The sequence below is a fragment of the Copadichromis virginalis genome, linkage group LG7 (genome assembly GCF_057382275.1).
Source record: "Copadichromis virginalis isolate Kocher_CV1m ecotype Utaka linkage group LG7, C_Virginalis_male_GT1.1, whole genome shotgun sequence".
Classification (NCBI taxonomy): domain Eukaryota; kingdom Metazoa; phylum Chordata; class Actinopteri; order Cichliformes; family Cichlidae; genus Copadichromis; species Copadichromis virginalis.
Window position 1 is genome coordinate 38987256 of NC_140624.1, and position 15382 is coordinate 39002637.

General features: G+C 37.6%; 1 protein-coding gene across 1 annotated transcript in view; it reads right to left on the reverse strand.

The window, feature by feature from the left end:
- Nucleotides 1-15382, reverse strand: part of cntfr (ciliary neurotrophic factor receptor) — a 230162-nt gene that overhangs the window by 188548 nt on the left and 26232 nt on the right. Inside the window, exon 2 of the mRNA XM_085463326.1 lies at nt 9122-9162. The gene's annotated coding sequence lies outside the window, so the exon portion shown is untranslated. The remainder of the gene's footprint in view (nt 1-9121; nt 9163-15382) is intronic.

The window sequence follows — 15382 nt, forward strand, 5'->3', positions numbered from 1 at the left end:
GTTCAACATAAAAGAGCCTCGAAACAAGAACAAATCAAAAACACAATGACAAATACTCAGTTGCTGTTTGTGTCAAAGTGTTTAGTTTAGTTTTCTGAAATGTCGGTGTGTTTTGCACTTCAGGGTCAACAGTAACTTACACTGTAACCCTGCACTTGCCCTTTTCCTCACCCCTTTTCCATCACATTCTTCTGGTTTTCAGCTACATTATTCTTCTCCCCATGTTCTTCCTGTCCCTTCTATCTGTTCATTTATCACCGGCCACATCTATTCTCCCTTCCTATTTCCATCCCCGTGTCCTTTTCCCTGTTGCTTTTCCACTGTCCATCCATCTCGCCCCCATCTTTTCCTTCTCCACTCTTACTTCACCCCTTCCTCCTCTTCACTCTTTGTCTCTCTCAGTCTATTACTTTCACCCTCTCCACTCTCAGCTGGGTGTCCTGTTCCCTCTCTCTCTGGGAGTAGCAGACCTCCTGACGGCTTAGTATTGATCCGCCTATCTCCTCACTTGCTCTCTCTCTCTCTCTTGTTCTCTCTCTCTCTCTTCCTGTCCTACACACATGCACACATACATTAGGTTGACAAGATAAAAGGCTCTGCATACCCCAAGGCAATCCAGCTAAACAAGACACCAGTGGCTCTCAGCTTCTAGTATATGTATCAAGAACATCTTTTTCTGTTTTTACAAAAGAAAAAAAAAAATCAAGATTGGAAACACTTAACATGCTCAAGGCTAGAAACAAAGTATGATATTTGTGATATAAACTGTTCAAAAATTACCATTCAGTGTATTCACAACAAGCTTGTTTTTATCTGCAAGTCAAGCTCTGCGTGAAATAACATGATTCGTGTAGAATCGCTGTGGTCGAAACATTCTTCAGCTGTTGCCTCAGAAAGCTAAAGGCAACCAGTACGCTGTAGCCTCTGTGAAGGAAAATTTCCGGATGATAATGCTATTTATAAGCTTTGCCCTGGGGGGGGGGAATACTTGACTCGTACTGGAAGTTCCTTGTTTTTCTGTAAGACTGTTCAAGCCAAAATGTCTTGGAGATGATGTTTAGGGCCCAGTCTGTATTGCATATGCAAACACAGTGAGAATCAGAAAAAGGCAAGGTTGAGACTTCAGTTTCTGTTTGATCAGCTGCCTTTGTCCTGACGGTCTTGAAGAGAATTGCTGTTCTGAAGAGCTTAAGTTGCAAAGAGGCACTTCATTTTTCCCATATCCGAATGCTGTCAAAAATACAAGTGTAGTGACAAGCAAATTATCAGTTTATTTGCCTAATGAAAGGGGGGAAAGTTATGGATGCAGGCACCGAATTACAAGATGCACAGAATAATTATGCAACCTTTTCACTTTTTATTTCTTTTAGGTAAATATACGGACTAAAAATGCAATATCACTGTTAACCATGAGTCACTTTGGCAGAAATTTCTACAAATAGATATCTACATATAGCTGATGGGTTCTCAGATTGCTTTTGCAGTGACTGAACACAAGCCTGTCACCAAAATGCCTCCAGCTCAGTGTACATTTGCAAGTTGTACTGCCAATGTGTTGACATTTTGAATTTCCTTTACACGCCTAAACATTTTCTCAAAGCCAGACACATAATGGTAGATATTTCATATTTCTGTTATATGAAGCAACAGACTTGTAATGCTAACGTGACCTGCACATCCTTTATTTATGTAAAATCTCATGAATTAAAATCAAAATATAAAACAGAATTTTATGCTCAGCAGTACAACTCCTTACTAAAATCAGTTTGCAGCTCTGTCTTTTTTTTTACAGCTGACATGCTCCGAATTTAGAGTAAGATGCTTTTGTTCAAAGCACCTTTCAGCAGTATAACAGCATACATTTCAGATGGGAATAAAACCCCTACCATGGCACTGTTTGTGCCATGCCCAATCTGCTGCGCCCCAAAGCTAACAAGAGGTTGTCAGGAATCAATACCTGGCATGAAAAACGATGTGACTTTCAGCTGCTGTGGCCACATCAATCACGCCATTACCATTAGCTCATCTCTCGACACCAACTTGGACTCCGCTCTCCTGCCCCCCTCCGCAGCCTCTTTCCACTCCTATATCACCGTTTTCCCTCTCCTCCTCCACTCATTCTCGTTCTTCTCATTTCTCTTTCCCTCCCTGCCTCTCTCTCTCTCTCTCTCGCTGCCAGCTCAGCGGATGCCCCTTGTCACAGCTCCTATTTCAGCCTTCTGAAGTTTCCTAATTGATCGCAATTAGAGCCGCAACAGAGCAAAGGGGTGGGGGTGGTGGGTGTGTGGGGGCGGCGTGTACAGAGATGTGGATAGAAAGCAAGTATGCCTGTGTATATGACAGACACACCGAGTCGCACAAATTCTGAACGTGTATTAAGCTTGGATATGTAGTACAAGATTGTATTAGCAACTTGACTAAACTGGACTGCAGTACAAAAGCCATCTGGAGTTGGCCTGAAATGTTACACGATTGTCCGTGTCACTCCAACTCGCTTGTCCTGGAAAAAACTCGATTTTGTACCCAAGTTGATCATATATAAGCAGAATATGAAATCACAGTGTTGAAGTAGAGAGGTCACATTAAGCCAGTTCATAATAAAGTACGAAACAAGTCTTGCCAGTCTTTATTTTTTGTGTGGCTATACTGATACCAGCCCTCGGCAACTTTTAGACAGCAAGTTCCAGATTCTCGATGTCTCCCAGTAAGACGTTTTAGCTGTCATGTGAAAAGCCCTACTTCTTCAATGCATTTTTTTTATTGCTTGTCTTTTATTTTTGTGACAGCTGCATGTCAGAAAAGGAATCAGACTGCTGTCTCGTCTGTATGGAAGTTATCGCTGTCTCTTTTCTTACTTTACTGTGTCCCTGTAGACCTATGCAGCCATGTTATGGCAGGGGGAAAGTGCTACATCAACTGAGGGCAAACGTAAATCCCCAACACCTGGGGTTGGGGATTTAACCAGCTGCTGGGACTAACAACTTCTCTGGCATGCATCGTGTAACTCTGAAATCCATTACCTTTTTGTGTTGCTGAAAAGGAAACACAATGGATGGCAAACAGTGCTACAGAAAAAACTGTAAGTCACTGAGTAGTATCAAAAGTGAGCAGATCATTAGTTAATCAGCCCATTCTGTCAACACAGTGGAAGCATTGGTAGAACACAAAACTTGTTTAGTGAAATCACAAAAACAGTAATAAGTTTGGGATCAAATCAAGAGCTGACAGAGTGACTTATATGAGACATCTGGGAGTCTGGAGTGTGAGGAACAGAGACCAAGAGATGTGTAATAGAGAGATGGAGAAGCAGAATGACAAAGGGGCAGAATAACAATAGTGCCAAAGCTTTTTCCATCCTCCTTGCAAACGTTCCCTGACCCCCCCCCCCTTTTTTTTTTTTTTCTCATTTAAATTCCTCTCCATTGTTATTGCAATCCAGGCCTAACCCCCCACTGTCTGGCAAACACTCATGCACACAATCACACACTAACACTGACGGACATTAGAACACACATGCATTGACCTGCAACAGCAAGCAAGACCATCCCAAGGAGCTATGCTCACACATCGCTGCTAATCCCTGTCAATGGGCATACACAAGCAGACACTAACAATATCTGCTGGAAAGATGGGCTCAAGTTTCTCAGGCGGCAGATGTGTATGTGGCCTTAGCCATGCTGACATGGGCGGGGAGTAGCAAACAGCTCGTCAACAAACATCCAGTGTCGTGTCAGCGATGCAAGGGCAGGCAGACTAGCGCATTTCAGAGCTGTTCCTTGTCAACATGTAGAAATGATATAGCTAACTTGTTTCTATTCCTTGCCTTACCCATCCCTGCTCAGCATTGTTTAAGACCAAAGAAAACTCACTTGTCAGCAATCACATCCTACAGAGCAGACATACTGCTCTCACTAGTGTTAGCCCACTCCACTCAGAGCTGTCTAACGCAGCAGCACGGCAAGAAATAAAATTCTTGTCAGCAATGGTAAGGACACGGCTGGGTTAATACAATTCTTTGGCCTATCACTCCCTTGTCAGCATTTCTAGGTCAAAAGCATGGCAAGTGGCACAGACCTTAAAATTTTTGCCTTGTCAATGTGCAACATTTAATCACTGCAAGTCATAATCTTACTGTGATTATGGCATAAATATTTGTCGTATGTATCCAACAGGTGGTAAATTTCAATGAAAATTTGCACAAAAAACATCACCTATCATTAATTCAAATTCTTTTCATTTTTTAATTATTCATCTCTGAAAATGTTTGTTTCACCTGTCACATTCAACATGCCTGTGTATAATTTGACGGTCACCAAAATTTGTATCTGCAACATAATTTTGTTCAAATCACATTAAATTCAATGTCTACACTGAAAAACCACTGCTTTTATATATAATAAATAATTATATTAGTATTATTCCGTATTCTAAGCAAACCCTCCCATATGGAAAAGATATATATAAATCTTATAAAGTTTGTATCTGTCTTGCATGAAACTTGTATGAAAAGCATACAAGGTCATGCATAATGGACCTTCCATGTGTATGGACATGTGCAGGTATATATGTATGTATATGTATACATATGTATATTTAGTGTGTACATGTGTGTGTGTACATGTCTATAAATAGGAATAGTAGTGGTACAATAGCTATATCAAGCTATATAGTTTATGTCTTCAATATTTCCAACTATATCCATAGTCACATACTGTGTGTGCTACCATTGTATATAGTGTATCTTACTTTTTTTCATTGATTGTACTTATTTGTATTTTTGTATTTTCTTGTGATATCTGTACCTGAGCTGAGGTGACGCAAAAATTTCCCCGTTGTGGGATCAATGAAGTCTTATCTTATCTTATCTTATCTTATCTTAAGAGTGAAAACAGATAAAAGATCCCTTGAAAAATTCTATAAATGAAACTTGTATGTTTTGGATACTTACTAAATAAATATATGAAAGTAATGAGAAAGAGGCCACTTTCATGAGTAAATCATGTAAGCCTTATATGATTCACTATATGAAGTAGGCCACATCTTATGCAAGTCTTTTATAAGTTTTTTCTATTTCTTTTCCATATGGGTTTGCATGTGTTTGGTCAATAACATCTTTGACTCATAATGTTGGCTAATTGAACATTTTTTTATTGAGTAAAATTAAAGGTTTGCGACTTATTACAATATTACACACCTCATGGGATTCTTAATGTCATCAACTAATCCTGTTGAACGCCACAAATATACATACATAATATATACTGCATACATGATAAAATATTTAAATGCATGGTACAATATTTTAATGAAGGGATATAGTAAACTAGAAAATTTACCAGAACAATATTGATGACAATCATGTCTCATGACATGATGATGCTCACCCAAATTGTTTTTTTCTTATCCCCACATTGCGTTCTGGTGCTCTATTTTCTAGACTTTGTTTAGTGGCTTTTGATAACTTCTCATTAATCAGCAGCCAGTCAACTGCACTGGGAAGATGCAAAATTTGCACTGACTGTTAAAATACGTAGTGTAACAAATGTAGAATGTGCACAAACTAAATAAACATATGTTAATAAACGCATGCATGGTGAACATAGTCATAAGGTCCCCATTCAGTGATCAATTGATAATATATATGATTGTGGAACTTGTATAAAATATTTCTCGATGCCTTATACATGTTGGGACTCAGTGCCCTGAGTTTATGCAAACTTTCCAGTCAGACTGGTCCACTCACCTACAGGGAATTTACAAAGATGTGTTACAATCATTATAATGTGATTTAAATTGGGATTACTCCTTATTGTTATATTGGTATTTCTTATTCCGTATCATTCCCATGTCAACAGTGATAGGTCAGAGCCAGTGATATTGCAAGAATTAAAAATAAAGAGTAAGTAGGTTAAGCCATAAGGTAATGGGTAAAGGGTCATTTATAGTTACACTATAAGAATGACACTATGAAACAAAAACAAAAAAACAACAACAACAAATATATAATGTAATTTAAATTCCCATTAAAATTGTTTTTTTTTTTACACTTATTAAAGATACATTTTTTTAAATTTGCTTACAGAGATTTGCAGTGTACTCTATAGCCTCCTCTAGCTTTTTTTCCCCCTGAAAACTGGGTTAAAACACTGAAAAAACTCAGTGACATCTCCCTGTACCCAGTGGTAACTAATGAACGTTATTAAGCACTGCTGTGGGCTAAATGAAAGTGTATTAGCTATTCTAAAAAGGAACAAACACACTTCTTGATGCTTGACATAATGAGAGAACTAAAAAGAGCTCTCAGGTCATTTTGAATCCATTAGGACAGAGCAGGCTCTTAGGTAACACGCACACACAGATGTGCACAAACACACAAAGATACAAAAAAAGGCGACATAAAAATAATTTCAAAAATCCCTCCTCACAACTGCAAAACCTAAAAGTCAATTTCAAAGTCAATTTTATGCTAAAATGCATTTGCAAAAAAATCTGGGAGCTGTACATGGTACATTGTAGATAAATCAATGTTGAAATGATCTAAAAAAAAGTGTGCTTTTCAACTATGTACAACAAACACGTGGAAAGACTGATTGTGTATGTGCGTGCGCATACATGCATGTATCTGAGTAAATGGGATTCTGACGACCAGACGACCCGCAGTGATGAAAACACACTCCCACGTTACAGATCACCCCTACACACTGATGCACTAAACAGAAGGAGGTAGATGCACTTGCGTAAGTGTAGAGGAATTTGCCAACCTACATGTCAATGGAATCATTTGCAGAGAGAGAAAGATGAAAGAACTGGGTTTTGTGGACAATGTCTCATGTGTATAGTACATCATGAAGGCCTTTTTTGAATACAGCATCAATAACTATGCAGTGGACCTGTGTGTTTCTTCCAGTTAGTATTTGATATCCATCATAATATAAAAGAAGGGTGGGCTGTTTGAGTAGATATATTTCTTCAGAAGGACAACTCCCCCTTAGCAATATAACCAAATTAGATGCATTCAGTGGGAAAATGGCCAAAAACTTGCATAAAGTGTGTATAAAGCTACAAAATACAAGCAAATGTAAAAGTTACATTTGTTTCTGAACACAAAAGTAAGAGACCAGAGAGCATTATCAAGACAGGAAGAGGGAATGTGACATTTCAACTTCGAAAAGGTTATAACCTCCATCATGTAAATATATTTTCACTAGGCCATCCCTTTTCATCTGAAAAAGACAACTCTCATGTTACTCACCGAATGAAAAATGAACAGGGAACCACAAATGTGACATTTAACGGGGAAAATAAATGGACTTTAAAGGTTTTTTTGAACTGTTCCAACAAAATATTGAAAACAGCTGATGTGAAGATGTAACAAAGCATAGCAAACAAAGCAAATCCTTGTCATGTCCAAAATATTTAAATTAAAAAAAATATTAACCCCCCCCCTCCCCCCTATTTTTTTCAAGCTTTCAAGTCAAGCTAACTGAGAAGCATTGTCTAAAAATCGTAACATGAATTCATTAGCTTTCCTTCATGCCTCCAAACTAATAAATGCTCAAAGTAAAATATTCTATAACAATACCTTCATAGCATGGAATAAATGGATTACATGCTCAGAGCGGAGTCATCCCACTTTATTGAAGTATCTCCATTCCCATTATCAACCTTACCTGTAACGCACCTTCCGGTCTCCTGTGTCTCAGTCTCCTGAATATTCACTGCTCTTTGTTTATTGTGATTATCCTGCATGAGATATGGCTTGCTGCAAGCCAAATGTCCCAGAAGGGAGAATTAATTCTTGAACTTGAACTCAATTACAGTTATGCCGAAAAGAGAGTCTCTGAGTAACTGGATTGCCTTACACCTGTTTATCAAGAGTAAAGCTTGTGTGGGCTTGTGTCCTCGGTTCAAATCCCAAGACCTACACAAAAGAGCTGTGGCTGGGGAAAGCAAATCTCCAATTCTTTCTGCTCTCTCATCAGCTATAGTCAAGTCGTCCTTAAATAAGGGCCCTTCAACAACATTTGAATGAGTAGCAATTTACATTTGCTAATTTTCAATATAATATTATCTGTCACTTATGAGACATTAAGACAATTCTGACAAAATAAGAATGCTCACATTTCTTTACTTTAATTCAATGACATTACATTTTTAGTTCCAAGTCTCTGTGACTGAAGAAAAGTGTGCACAAATACTATTAGTGTTCAAAGCATTGCTCCAGGCACGGATTTCCCTGTGTAACCTTATAGTCCTTAGCTGTCAGTATGAATGCATGGCATTGGCCTGAATGGAATCTGGATATCTGTCGACGTGTGTGTCCGTGCTGTCTGTGTATTTCTTGTATATATGTGTGTACATACATGCAGGTGTGCAGTGTCTGCATACCTACAGTTTCTGTATCTGATCACTGACATGTATGTGTTGCTGGAATTTCTGGACAGGGGAACTCTGCCTCTACAGAGTCCTTTCAACACCCGCCGCTCCATGCGCACGCACACACAAGCACATCACACATCCTACCGCTGACACACACATGTCACCACAGCAACCAGATACAGCTGAAGACATGCTACTGACAGAGAAGGAGAGACCACCATACTGGCAGACCAGAGCTTTTCAAAGAGTAGAGCTACTGGGATCGCTTATTACTTTTTTTTTTTTCAAATATTTTTTTTCTTGAGAGCCAAAAAATTTCATATTCATCATCTCATCAAGTACCTGAAGGTGTATATTCACACTTACATTATTTTTTACCACATGGGACTCACATTGACTGATTTAATCTTGAATGCTCACTGTCAAAACCATCATCGTCAAAGTGGTGTGATGTAAGTTTCATGTGTCACCACGACAGATTTACGAGATGATGCTATCTCACTACTGACATGGTTAGGCAGGAAAACAAAGAGGGGAACAAGCTTTTTTGCCTGTTTGTGGTGAACATTAAATGCACTTTGTAAAACACGATCAGCACAATGCATCATAAAGCTAAACTGTAAATAAAGGCAAGAAAACAAGTCAGATTTGAGTTTTGATCTACAGAAAGCATGCACACACACACACACACACACACACACACACACACACACACACACACACACACAAGAATTAAACTTACTTCTGACAGGGCAAAATGTCAGCACGTTCCTCCTCTTCACCCTGTCAAAAACAACATGGAGTTAGTCACTGCATACACTAAAAATGCACTGTTAAGGATTTGACATCAGGATATGAGAATCTGATCTTTAAAGAGATTGAGCAGTCATTTAAAAATGGGGGGATTTAGGCCTGCCTTTCCCTAAGCTTTTTGAACACGACAAAGTGGTCACAACCTCTAAAGAGTGATTATCTGTGGTGAGGTTGAGAATATCATCAGGTCATCCCTATCTTTGCAGTCTAGTCCCCCCCCCCCAAAAAAAAGCATACATAAAAACAGTCAATGTCAGTCAAAAGTGAGCTCTATCTAAAAGAAAGATTTGAAACATTACTGTTGAAAAGTAGAACATCCGGCTAAAAATACTAGCAAACCCCACCAAAGAGACTCTAAAACTGCACTTCCAGTTTGAAGCAGGCGACACATTACCATTTTGTAAAAATATAAAATATGAATGCATCCACACCATATCCTGTCTTTGCAGTCTTATCTACCCCCTACCCACCCTTCTCCACCGCTTCTTCCTCCCATCTGGCTTTCATTTTCTCCACCTGCCCATCAGTCTGCAGGCAGAGACAGGTGAGCCTATTACACGCTTCTCACATTCTGCTAGACACACTCACAGATACACACACAAAAACACTCTAGCTCCACTTCATGGTAATTTAACTTGCCATGCACATCAGCCAAATCTGCTGCGCTGTAAAACGGCTGTTACCGCAGCCACGTCATGCTTCTGATGAAGTGGTCTAGTGTCCAGTATAAAAGCTACAACAAACTCCATTACAGTCTGCCGAATCATAGATAATGGATACGAGTGAAGAGGTTCAGCCCTAAAATTTCTATTTTGTGGTTTTGAAAAAGTGAAATGTTGAGCATTGGAAAAAATAAAAGATAATCGGAGCTCCTGTTAATAAATTACAATTATTGTGTGACTTGAATAATATAGCCAAGGGTTAAAGTGGGATAGAGCAGGTGAAAGAACCCTAAGTTCTGGTGTAGTGGGAAGCAGGTGAAATGAATCAGAAATGAAATAATTTTAGATAATAATGTCTGTTGTGGGGTGTAGCAAATCCAGCTGACCTATGTTGCTGCTGTATTTTACTGCTCTTTGTGGATTTAGCTCACTACATTCTGGAATACAGCAGATGCTAGATGAGTGATATCGTGGCTGCTTTCCAATCAGTATAAAGGTGGATTTAGCCAACTGTTACTAAATAACTTTATCAAATTGATGACTCCTTCAGGAAGCAAGTCTTGTTACTCTTCTGGACACTTATTTGGGCAGTTATTTTGAAGCACTCTTTCAATTAACTTTCATTTTAATGGTCAAGGGGACATAAAAACTACAGAACATATCCAGTTAAATCTGATAAAAATCACTTAAAAGTTGGCTGACGTTGCACAAATATGGTTTTAAATCTTTCAGCCTTGAAAGATATATATTGTACCACAGTCTTTACTGTTGCAAAATTCCCCCATAAATTTCTTGAGGATTCTTTCAGTACCATATCTCTTGATTATAATGTCTGCTACCCAGGACCTAAAGTAGTGCCGACTGTAGATACCACTGCATTAGTTCAGCAACGTCCATCTTTGCAAAGTTTACCGCAATACTGCTTACTACACAATTTAGCCAATACAGTAAAGTGGTTAAACTAGGTAGTATAACTAATGTTGAGCAGCAACATTTGAATAACAAATTTATTTAAGTGATGTATATTACTGCAAAGTTTTATAGCAGATTTCTACTGTACAGCAGGGTTTAGTGTTTCGAAAAAACAAAAAAACCTCATCCGAGGATTTATTATTAGATTTTTTTTAAGTAAGCTAACACATCTAATATATACTACTAAAAGTGATGATCAGTGCACTACACAGCACAAAGCACATGCCTGGTCATTAAGAACTGCAATATCATTAAAATAAAAACAAACGAAAATCTCTTTGCTTAATAATGATGAAACGGAAATAAAAGTTATGGCCTTACTATGTAAATCCTGTTTTAATCAACTGCTCAGTAAACATTGTTGGCCAGGATTCATCTGTCCACTTTACAATATGAAAAAGCTTGAATTGTGCAGCATAAATAAATCCTAGATGAACTGAACTGAATTCGGTATAACTTGTTGTTCTTGAAGGTTATTTATTTATTTTCAGAAATCTTGTCTGCCTGCCTGGTTGGGTGGTGGGAAGGCAGAGATAACAGGTGTGTGTGTGTGTGTGTGTGTGTGTGTGTGTGTGTGTGTGTGTGTGTGTGTGTGTGTGTGTGTGTGTGTTTGCCATGGGGACAAGGAGGATGGGGTAGTGGGTTGCTGGTGGCAATGCTACAGAACATGTTATCATGTGAAACATCCCCTTTAAGACAAGTACACACTTTGTACCCATCACTCACTCTACCTCTTCTTGTTTGCTCCCCTGATTCTCTCCCTATTTCAGTCTCTCCTGGAGTTTTTGTTTCTTTACACAAACACATAAACCTTTTTCTCTAATTGTATCCTTCTTCCAGACTTTGACACCAGCTGAACTTTTCCAATTCAGCAGTTTTTCTTTAAACAATTTCAGAATCACTAAGATTAAACCATCATTAATAACACTAAAAACAAAAAGTGCAGCCTTCAACAATAAGTAAATAGATAAATATTTTAAAAAAGTAAATCAGCAGTAATCAATTCACCAGGTCTCCAGGTGCAGTTGACAGTTTTAGCAGGAGAGACTAAAAATATTTATGTGGATAGTCAAAGCGTGATTATTAAAGAAAGGATGACTGAGGGAGAAAACAAGGAGGAGCTGAATAGAGAACAGTAGCAGAAGGATTAAAATAGATAGATGAGAATGCAAACTGAGAGACTCTCAAGAGATAATTACAAACTCAGCATGTGTGTTTTCAACACCCCCATAACAGCAGATCACCCTGGTTCAGCAGCCAGAGATATCTGAGTTCCTTCTTACTAATACTTTTTAATAATCCTGACTCTAAAGCATCAAGGTGTGGGTGAATTTTCACTTTAGTGGGCAGCAAAATCACGGTAAAACCTCAAAATCATGGCTTAAAATCAGGTTTTAATTATAACATGAAGTTTTCTCAGTATGACTGTTTGCCTTGTGTACAGACTATTTATTATCCAGATGCTGGGCTTGTGTTTATCAAATCACCTGATTTCTTTAGTATGACTTGTGAAAAAGTTTTCATGAATAAGGTCAAAGTTTAGGAGGAATCAGGTTCAGCTCAAACATATTAAAAAAAAAAAAACTGTGAAAACCGTGACTACTAAACTCACATATATATCTTCACATATAAAATCACATATTGGTGATTTTAATTCCCAGTCACTATTATTTGTTCTCAAAGTATTACATGTTTTATGTCAGTAGTATTTCATTGATCAAGATTGCATGTGTGATCCAAATGTTCCTTTCATTATTTAACAAGTACTCATAACATACTAGACATGCCATCACAGAGCTGGTGAATAAAAGGAGGAGTTGATTCCACACTGAAATATATCTGAAATATTAACATTAATATCTTACTGCTATCAAATGAGGACAGAAGAAGAAAAAAAACCAACCCTAAACTAAACATAGAGAATTTAAAGATTTAGCTGTCATTGGTTGAATGCTATTATAAATCAATGGGCTGAAAGGAGATTCGCTGAGCTGCACATTGCACAAAATCCAATGTGAATTCAGGCAACAATCCCTCAGTTCTCTCAGTCTGCTCTGTTTCCCTGCTCTTTCTGCTAAAACCAGAGCTATTAATACCGAGCAGAGGACTCAGATTAAGAAGATAAAGACTAAAAGAGCATATAGCAACAGAAGCTATGAACATAGTAGGAGGTAAACCTACTGACAACAGGTTGACCTGCTATTTTATTTGCAGATTACATTTGAGTGTTTTGTTTTTGAGTGACTGAGAACCTTCACAGACATTTGAGTGTTTAAAAAAATCTAAATTATATCAAATTAAATTATTTATATTCATCCAGCACCACAAAATGTAATGAAAGCAGAATTAAATTCATGACTTTGTAACTTTTGTTCTGTTCAATATGACAATGCTATGTCATATTGCAAGTTCTTCTGTGTAAAGGACACACAGAAGACATATTAGCTGAAGCAGCATGTAAAGTCTCACCAAGAAAAACAACAGAATTGGTTTTAGATCCACATTTAAACAAACAAAAATCATATTGGTTATTTCACTACATCCCCTGGATTTTTAGAGGATTGCAACAAATTGGGTTTTGTCTGGGGTTTAGAAAAAAAAATTCACAGGTGTATTTGTGACAATTTTCATTGTGTAGTTATGACAGAGCAGTGAGGCGACATTTCAGATCATCTTGAATGCAAATTAAAGGAAACTAACAAAAAAACCCAAACAAACAAAATAGACCAAAAAAAATAAAGTTAAAAAACTCATAAGAAGCCTGCAGTGAAAGACGCAAGGATTGCATAGTTAAGATGTTAGGAGAGGGAACTGGAGGCAGTGAGTTCAGGCTATAAGCCTTATAATCTGCTTCATAACTGTCATCTGACATCACTGCAGCAGATGCTTCATCTTGGATCATGTTCTGTCTGCCTGTTCTAAATAATGGGTAGGGGTCTTATTGTCATACTGTACTCTGATGAAAATGAAGAGGACTGAGGGAGAGCAGAAAAAGGCCATTGTTTATTATCCCACTACAAAACAGGGTGGAGAGGGCGCTCAGCCATAGACTGCACGAACATAGAAAAAGATGGACACAGAAGGAGGGGTGACAAGCAAACCAGCTCCTATACAGCTTTTGTTTTGTTTTGTTTCTCATTTAGTGTCACAACCTAACTAGTTAGTCACCTAGCTCAATAAGAAATGCTTAATGTGACTTTTAGTGAACTGCATGCAAGTTGGGAATTTGCATCTGATGAGAATAATCTAATTTATTTAATCAGGAGCAAAAAAACAGCAAGAAGAAAATAAATCTAAAATGGAAAGTAATGATTTCCCTCAAGGATTTTTTTCTTTCTTTCTGAAATACAGACAGCCAATTCACTGAATGACCTTCATTGGAAATTAACCTACAGTGATAACACTGAAAGCCAGTTCAGAAGCGGCAAATGTTCTCCCTTCATCCTTCATATTAACATTGTTTACCATGCTGCATTTCATGTTTATTTCCTCAACAAAAGAAAAGAAAACACGATGTTCTCGTTCTCCCTTTTGGCTCTTTGTGTCAGTCTCTCAGTCATCTTTATTACATTCAGTGTTCATTGCAGCTTGGTGTCTGTCTTTAACTTCAGGTTTACATATATGGTCAGCAAGGAGAGGTCAACCATGGGGCTTGAGGCTGCAATCACCTGTCAGCCTCACTCTCACTCCACCTACAGTAGTCAAGTTAATTAAGTGATTTAAGAGAGGAAAGCTGCTTTGCACACTATAAATGATTTCTTGTTAGTAGACATGACAAAAACAGAATTATGGAAAAGAGAGCAGCACTGTACATGACAGAAAATCAGCTTTTGATTTCCTGCCAGCCCATAACAGATGGCCCAAGGCTTTTGCTTTTTTTCATAAATTTAAATCAATTTTGCAATTAGTAGACGTTAAAATAGTAAAATTTTGACTTGATATGGTAGTTGAATGATCATATGTCTCAACATTTAATTAAAAAAGTAAACCTTTTATTGAAAATTATTTTATTTTATTTTATTTAGCTTTTTTTTTTCCAGAGCTGACTCATGGATATCTGGTTAGGTATGTCATTGCTACGGGTTTTCAGATTTATAAGTAGGCAAGTAAACTATGGTGGACTATTGCTGGGCAAGACTTTATTAAAAAAAAATGTTAATAATTACTTACATTTCAATGAAATAACAATCCATAGTCTTTACCTTTTTTAATAACTTGTTTGAACATTACTGTAGAGTTGACTTTGAGTGTTGCACATGTATGGATACTGAATCTGCAGATGAAGCAGTTTCTATACTAATTGCAGTCTTGTTGGGCTAGATACCTAACCCCAAATTACTCCCAATGGATCCATTGAAGACTGAGTGTATACATGATAGGCTGGCATTTAAAGGCATAAAATAAAAGTAATTTGAGTGCCCGGTAAAAGCAGAAAAGTACTATAAAATTAGTCCATTTATAATTTACCATAATGCAAACAAAGACACTATTCATAATTGAGAAGGGCTTCATTTAAAGAGTGCTTTTGAAACAGCAAAAATAGAATGATTGCTTAA